Source organism: Peromyscus leucopus, chromosome 9 (assembly GCF_004664715.2).
Source record: "Peromyscus leucopus breed LL Stock chromosome 9, UCI_PerLeu_2.1, whole genome shotgun sequence".
NCBI lineage: Eukaryota > Metazoa > Chordata > Mammalia > Rodentia > Cricetidae > Peromyscus > Peromyscus leucopus.
This window is the reverse complement of record NC_051070.1, coordinates 32,199,584-32,207,276: the sequence shown is the minus strand read 5'-3', so window position 1 is coordinate 32,207,276 and position 7,693 is coordinate 32,199,584.

Here is a 7,693-nt window from a genome sequence, read left to right as displayed (position 1 = left end):
TTAATTATAAATAATAAGACAATATATTAAGTGTATTTATGAGCAACTCTCAAGACTTGAGTCACTGCATCAGCCTCACTAATGGGAATCTACAATGGAATAATCCATAACTTTATAATATTTAGTAACTTTGAAGTATCATGGAAAGTGATTATAAAAATGTATTTATAATATAATATGGGATGTGAACCCATCTCCAAATATTTCATATTTACCTTATTATTGGGGAAAGTTGGTAAATTAGTTATAAAGTTACATTTCTGTAAAATACTTAACAGTTAAATCATTCATATAATTAGTTGAGTACTTTTGTGTTATAAAAATGCAATATAAACATACAAGTGTATGAGTGTTTTATGTGATGTGTTTAAATAAATATTCAAGTAGAGTAATATTTTGAAAATTAAAATAGAAATTATGAAAATTGGTATCTGTGTCCTTTACAAATACAATAATCAATATGACTCAACATACTTTGGAAATTTTTAAAAAATCACTGTGAATTTTAAAGATTATTGGACAACATGAACATTAATTAACAAAATAAGACCTAAAGTAAATATAATCATAAAGTTTACAAAATATTATAACTTGAATATAATCTCTTGTCAACTGGAGAAATGGCTAAGGGTTTAAGAGTATTTGCTGTTTTTGCCAAGGAACTAAGTTTGAATCCCAGTACCCACACAAAACAGCTCACAACCACTTACAACTCCAACTCAAAAGGAATCTGACACCCTCTTCTGATCTCCACATAACCCATATACAAATGCAGGCAGACATATATACAAGACGCTTAAAAAAATTATCTAGTACTCTTTATTGCAGTATATTTCATGAGTTCTTCAAAAACCAAAATTTTAAAATTAGCAGCCATTATGCATATAGTTAGAAAATTGCAGGACTGCATTGTGAATGCTTTTACTAAAACAGTTTAAGAAAAAGAATCATAATCATTAGCTACATTCAAATAGTCCAATATTACATGATTTTTTTTACTAGGTTGTTTGGCAGTAATTTCTTCTAAATTGGAATATGTCATCCTAGAGGAAGAATCATTAATACTTAAAAGCTAATCAAACCTAGCGAGACCTCAGAGGAAGACAACTCACAAGTATCAAGAAGTTCCTGAAACTTAACAAGAGTCACAAAATTTCTCCCCCAGATTATACAAGTAGTAAAAAATTTTTACCAGAGAATACTGTCCAATTTAGCAAGCTTCTCCCAAGTCATACGGACAGTTTCCCAGTATATAGCTTTCATGAATTACCACCTAAATTGGTATCAGCTTCTAAAGTTATGTAGCTGCCTTCGATTCATCTCTGCTTCTGTAAGTAACCCAACAGTTAGACTTTTGTAAGCCTCTCCAACCTCACTGATTTTAAGTTGGATTTTTCTGTAAACATTACTCTGATATTTTGTTTGGTTTCTATCTAGGGTCAATAGATTTCTGTGCACATCCCCTCAGGAAAATCACACAACATATATGGGTCACAGATTATAAATACATAATCACTTAAATCTATCTATTTTTATATCCATCTGTCATCTACTTATTGCTATTATCCATTGTTTGTCTTCCTGCTCTGTGCCATGAGTGTGTGTGTGTGTGTGTGTGTGTGTGTGTGTGTGTGTGTGTGTGGTAAAGGCAGTATTATCTGGAAAAACAGAGGAGACTGTTGCGAGATTGGTGAAAGGACAGAGATTAAGGGACTAACAATAGTCAAAATACTAGATAAAACTGAGTGGAAAAACTTTGAAACTTGTCTGAATGAGAAAAGACATAAGAATCATTCATGAAACATAGTAACCAGAAATTATTTGCAATCCTTCCAGTACTTTTCTGCTAATTATTTTCCTCTCAGCATAAATGTATAACATGAGTAATTTTTAATTTTTACGTGTGTACACATGAGAAACAATAACATTCATTTAGATGATGATGATTGCTGTGTTAAGGAATATGATGACTATCAGGAAAATTCATTTTAAGATAAACTGTTTCTAAAATTGTTTATGAAACCCAAACCAAAAAAGATCAATGTGAATATATTGTTGCAATAACACTTTAAGATTGGAAATTTAAATTCATCTAATTCAAACTTGTCACATTTTTGTGAAATATTAAATGCAGCCTAGAGAGAGTAAGTGGCATAGTATGTTCTGAGGATTAGTTAATATGTTTACATTTCTCTTTAACAGAACATTCTCAGAAGACTTCGGTTTAATGAGCTCATAAGCATAGGAAGATATTTATTTTCCTATAGCTCAAAGTCTATGAAGACATTAAATTACATTCTATAGCATTCTATTTATTTTTTCTAGTACTTGTTCACAACTTAATAAACCTGAACAATGATACATTCTATGCTGCAACCAGCCTAGCTTTAGTGAAACTCAGGAGGTAAATTAAATATGTTTTGGCCATTAAGAATGAGGACTTTGAAATTAGAGTGGTAGTCTTGAGGTCTCAGTGGACCTACCTTCTGGCATTATATAGCACACATGTGATTAACAGTTTATATGACTAAGCTAGCTATTCCTAGATAGAACTATGATCATTACCATGTGATATCTATGTAGTTTTTAAAAAGTCCCAGAATGTTTTATATTTAATTTTTGGCTTTGACAACATGGAAAACTAGGAATAATCACTGCCTAAAATTTGTTCAGTGGTAGGAGGAGTGAATACATAAAAATCTCTTAGAAGAAGATATCTGACTTTCATGTCTATCAATATATTTATATCTCTACCATCTCAAACTCTATATCTCATCTATCTCTACATCTATGTCAACTCCCCTCCTCTCTGTCTCTCACTCTCTCTCTCTGTCTCTCATCTATGAGGAAAGAATATACAAATGGATAACAAACACTAAAGACCTTTTCAAAAAAGCCTCATTGAAAAATCACAGTACTGTAGAAATTTTATGAAATATATACCAATATAAAAAAATGACATGAATTTATCATATAATAAGGGTGGCAATACCCCTATTGTTGTTTGATTCCAATGGCTTCCTCAAAGGAGCAGGTGAGAAGGTCCACAGGGTCATTAAAATTGGCTCAAACCAGTTACCAAGGCATGTGACTACTTCCTTATGAGTCAATCTAGAGTCTGCCTAAGAACTCAGCAACTGGACCGTTCCTGTCTTAGGTTGGCTTGCCAAACAAGCTCTTACCTGTCCTGGACTACCAGCACTTGAAGAACATCTATTCCTGGGGAGTTACCCTGGGTAGGGAGGATCAGGCAGTAGCCTTTTGGATTTCAGAAGCCAGGCTTGCATAAAATCCTGTGGAGGACTATGAGTTGGATAGCTAAGATCCATTAAAACCTGTATAATCACCTTAGTGGCTTCCCATTGTTGCCAGATGTTTTGTAGGAGAAACTTAAAAAGAAGAAAGAATAAAAGCACCACCTTGCCAATCAAAACATTAGAGAGAATGCAAGAGGGATCGAACAACCTTTTTTTTTTTTTATAATATTCCAATCTTTAAAAAACTTTTAAAAAAATAGTCAAGGGCCCTTGACTGATTTAATTGGAAAATTTCATGTTAGCTGTAATAAATGATATAGAAATTTAGCTGACCATGTGCCCTTAATATATTTAGATAGCTCCCAGCCTGCTAAACTAATGTTCCTCATCTCAAAAGGTGTCATACAAAATGAGGAAAAGTGAGTCCACAAGTCTTCAGCTTTTAGAGGGTCAATGAGAACAAGAAAGTGTAGTATATACATTACCCATCCTGGGTTATTTCCTCTTTGGTGGAAGAAGGGTAATCTATGGCCAGGCACACATTTCTTGCTGGGACCCATATTGGTGTAGTGGTACTCTGAAGAAAAACACAAGCATACCCTCTCCCATGGATAAGCAGGGGGCTGTTGGCTGCCATTGGAGGGAGATAGGACCTCTCCATCTCACCAGAGGCAGGGGGTGTTCCTTGGCAGAGATGCCAAGTGCTTGTAGGTGGGGCTGAGCCCCTTGTCATCAAAACTGAGAAAGTTCTTACGGAAAAGGACCTCTGTTAAAGCCAGATAGGGATCTCTCCTAGCCTCTGGTGAGATAGTCCTGGTCAACAGTTCCTTAAGAAGGAACTTAAGGAGGTTGTAGGGGATGCCAGGGGTATGGGAAATCTACCAGCACCCCAGAAAGTCATTGAATTTTTGAGGAGCATAGGCAGCACCATTGTCAGTCTTAAGTGCCCAAGGTATACCCATAACTACCATGGCTGACTTAGGGGCCTTGATAGTATTGATGGCCTTCTCCCCAGAAAGTGTGAGGCATAAACAAAGGAGGAACAGGTATCTATTATCACATGAACATAATTAAGATTGCCAAAGGGGACATGATGTGTGACATCCATCTGCCAGATGGTATTAGGCAACAAGCCCTGAAACTTAACCCCTGCATGTTTAAGCCATCCTAAGGGAACAAGAGTGTGGTGATATTTTATTTGTGCTGAAATGTGATTTTATTTGTATGTTAATAAATAGAAGTGCCTGGAGGGTCAGAGCTAATAGCAAGCCATTTAGCAGAAGTCTGGCAGTGGTAGCACATGCCCTTAATTCCAGTCACATGACAGGCAGATCTCTATGTGTTCAAGGACACTACCAGCATGGATAAACATGCCTTTAATCTCAATACCAACCATAAAGACCTGCAGGACTGTATAGACTGGCAGTGATGAAGAGGTCATGTGGTTGGGTTTACAACCAATAAGAAGGCAGAACATAAAGTCAATAAAAAGAAGTAGGTCTCTTTTTCTGAGGGGAAGGACAACAGCGACAACGAGGGATAAGAACACAGTCTTGGTCATAGCTCTTGGCTGCTGCTCTGACTTCTTGGGCTTTTAACTCTACATTTGGCTCTGTGTTTCTCATTTAATAAAACCATTCAGAATTACATCTACACAAGAGGACTACAAGTGGACTACACATGCTGGGGACAAATGTTTACATTGGGAAACTGCTGTGGATATCGCTCTGTATAAATAAAATGCTGATTGGCCAGTAGCCAGGCAGAAAGTATAGGTGGGACAAGCAGAGAATTCTGGGAAGAGGAAGGCTGAGGCAGAGAGAGATGCTGCCAGCCACCATGATGAGAAGCAACATGTTAAGATACTGGTTAGCCACGAGCCACATGGCAACTTATAGATGAATATAAATGGGTTATTTTAAAATATAAGAACAGTTTGCAAGAAGCCTGCCACAGCCATACATTTTGTAAGCAATATAAGTCTCTGTGTGTTTACTTGGTTGGGTCTGAGTGGCTGTGGGACTGAAGGGTGAGAGAGATTTGTCCTGACTGTGGGCCAGGCAGGAAAACTCTCTAGCTACAGGAAACCAGTAATACTGGAAGAAGTCTATGCAAATTGTGTGGAGACAGATGGAACTGCTGGTGAAGAGCCCTGGTTTGCTCTAGGAGATCCATACTGGCTGTTAATATGATTGTTTGAATGTTTGAATCTTAGATGTTCTTAAAATAAAAAACCCATGACCAGATATTGGGGTGAAAGCAGAAAAATCAGATAAGCAGAACAGCCAGCCACTAGTTCTTACTTCTAGGAAATCCCCACCCTAGAGAGTGTGAGTTCCTGTTTCTTAATGCCTTATATACCTTTCTCTGTCCTGCCATATTACTTCCTGGGATTAAAGGCATGTGTGCTTCCAAAGCAAGGGCATGAGATCTCAAGTGCTGGGATTAGAGGTGTATACTGCCACTGTCTGTTTCTTTTTCTCTCCTATACTGGATCAATCTCATCTAGCCCAGCATGGCCTTAAACTCACAGAGATCCAGACCAATCTCTGCTTACCGAGTGATAGAATTAAAGGTGTGTGCCACCACTGCCTGACTTCTATGTCTAATCTAGTGGCTGGCTCTGTCCTCTGATCCTCAGGCAAGTATATTAGTGTACACAATATATCACCACATATGATGGTGTCTGTGACCTCATTTCCTTGAGCTAATATTATGGGTAATTTGGAGTGAGATCTAATATGTGACAGGTACCAATGCTCAGTCTTCTGACTTAGGACATCCTATATGAGAAGAATGGTGCTGTTGATGGGGGTCAGTGAGTCTTTGACTTAAGAAAAGTCTAGCACATGAACTGCCTGTACATCGTACCTGTTGTCAGAAAAATATATTAACAGGCTTGGTCTGGCACACCACTAGAATCTTGAGGAGGGGCAATAGATCACCCAATTGAATAGAACGAGGGTTGGGGATAATATATGTAACATCCTTGGAGCCAGGATGCTGGATAAGAATACCTCATCTGTTTTTATAGGCACCTTAAAAGGCCAGGGTGGCATGAGGGATGGGAGCAGAGGAGGGGATTATATGGGGCTGTATCTTTACTAGAAGTGTGGGGAGTTCTGTTCAGATCTTGTTTTTTGACAAATGATGGCCAAGAGTTGCTGTGAGTCCTGCAACTATTTCCTGGAATGAGATAGAATCTGCCCAGAGGTACTGGGTATTCTTTAAAGAAAAGGGGAAGACAAGCTAATCTGGATCTTGTCCATATGTTCTCTGTGCCAGCATCTATGCCTTAAGGCTGAGATAGAAGGACTGGTCAAACATAGAGGTGACCTTGTGTGGGTCAGGATGTGCTTGATTTATCCATAGAATGGCCCTAGATTACCATAATTCTCCCCCAACCCCCCTGGGTTTCAAGAGGACCATTGCCAAGAAAGGCCTTTGAGGATCATGACATTGAAGGCTGGAGGTATCTAGAATGTCCAAAACATTTTGTAGCAACTCTTTAGCTTCTTGTGTAAGCCTAACCTTAATGGAAGGATAGGTGAGGCCCTCCAACAACAAAAAGAGGTGTCTCATCTCTTAGTTAAGGATGGGTAAGAAAGGTTTAATCTAATTAACTGTGCTACACAATTGTTGTAATTCTGAGAGTACAATTCCTTCATTTCCAATTTAAAGGGGAAGACCTGTTTAGCAATGGAAAAGCCTGAAAAGGCAAAGGGGGGGGGTACCATATGGACCTTATCTGGAGTCACCATAAGATGCAACATTGCAAGATCTTTTAATACCCTCTTTGTTGTCTTTTGCAGATAAGCTGCATATGGGTGTGCCTGGAGAAAATCATCCATATAATGGATCAAAAGAACTTCCTTGGGGACATTGATCCAAGCTTGAGAAACATATAACTGTCAAAAAGGGAGGCTATTCTTCATTTCTTGGGGCAAAACAGTCCATTGATAGCTCTTAGCTGGTTTATGCATATTAGGTTCCCACTACAGTAAAGGCAAAATGATCTTGATCCTGTGGTGTCAGAGGAATTTGAAAAAAACAATCTTTAATATCTAAAAGTAATATATAATAAAGTAGAAGAATAGCGCTAGGATGGGGGAGGCCTGGCTGTGTAGACTATTAACTACATGAAAATCACCCAGTAGGCAGTAGTGTCCTAATTTCTTGGGGATAACAAATATGGGGGTATTATGTTCACTTATGGACAGGTCTATGTACCCCAACTTTAGCTGTTCTGCAACTAATTCCTTTAAGACTGATAGGTTGGGTTCAATTAAGGGCCACTCATAACTCTTAATTCAAGAACCACATCAATGGAATAGGCTAGGGGGTTCAATCGTAGTGGATCTTATGGGGACAATAGCCCTTAGAGTTGGGGGTGCAGATCTTGTGCAGGGTTGTGGACCACAGGACCCACCTTTTCA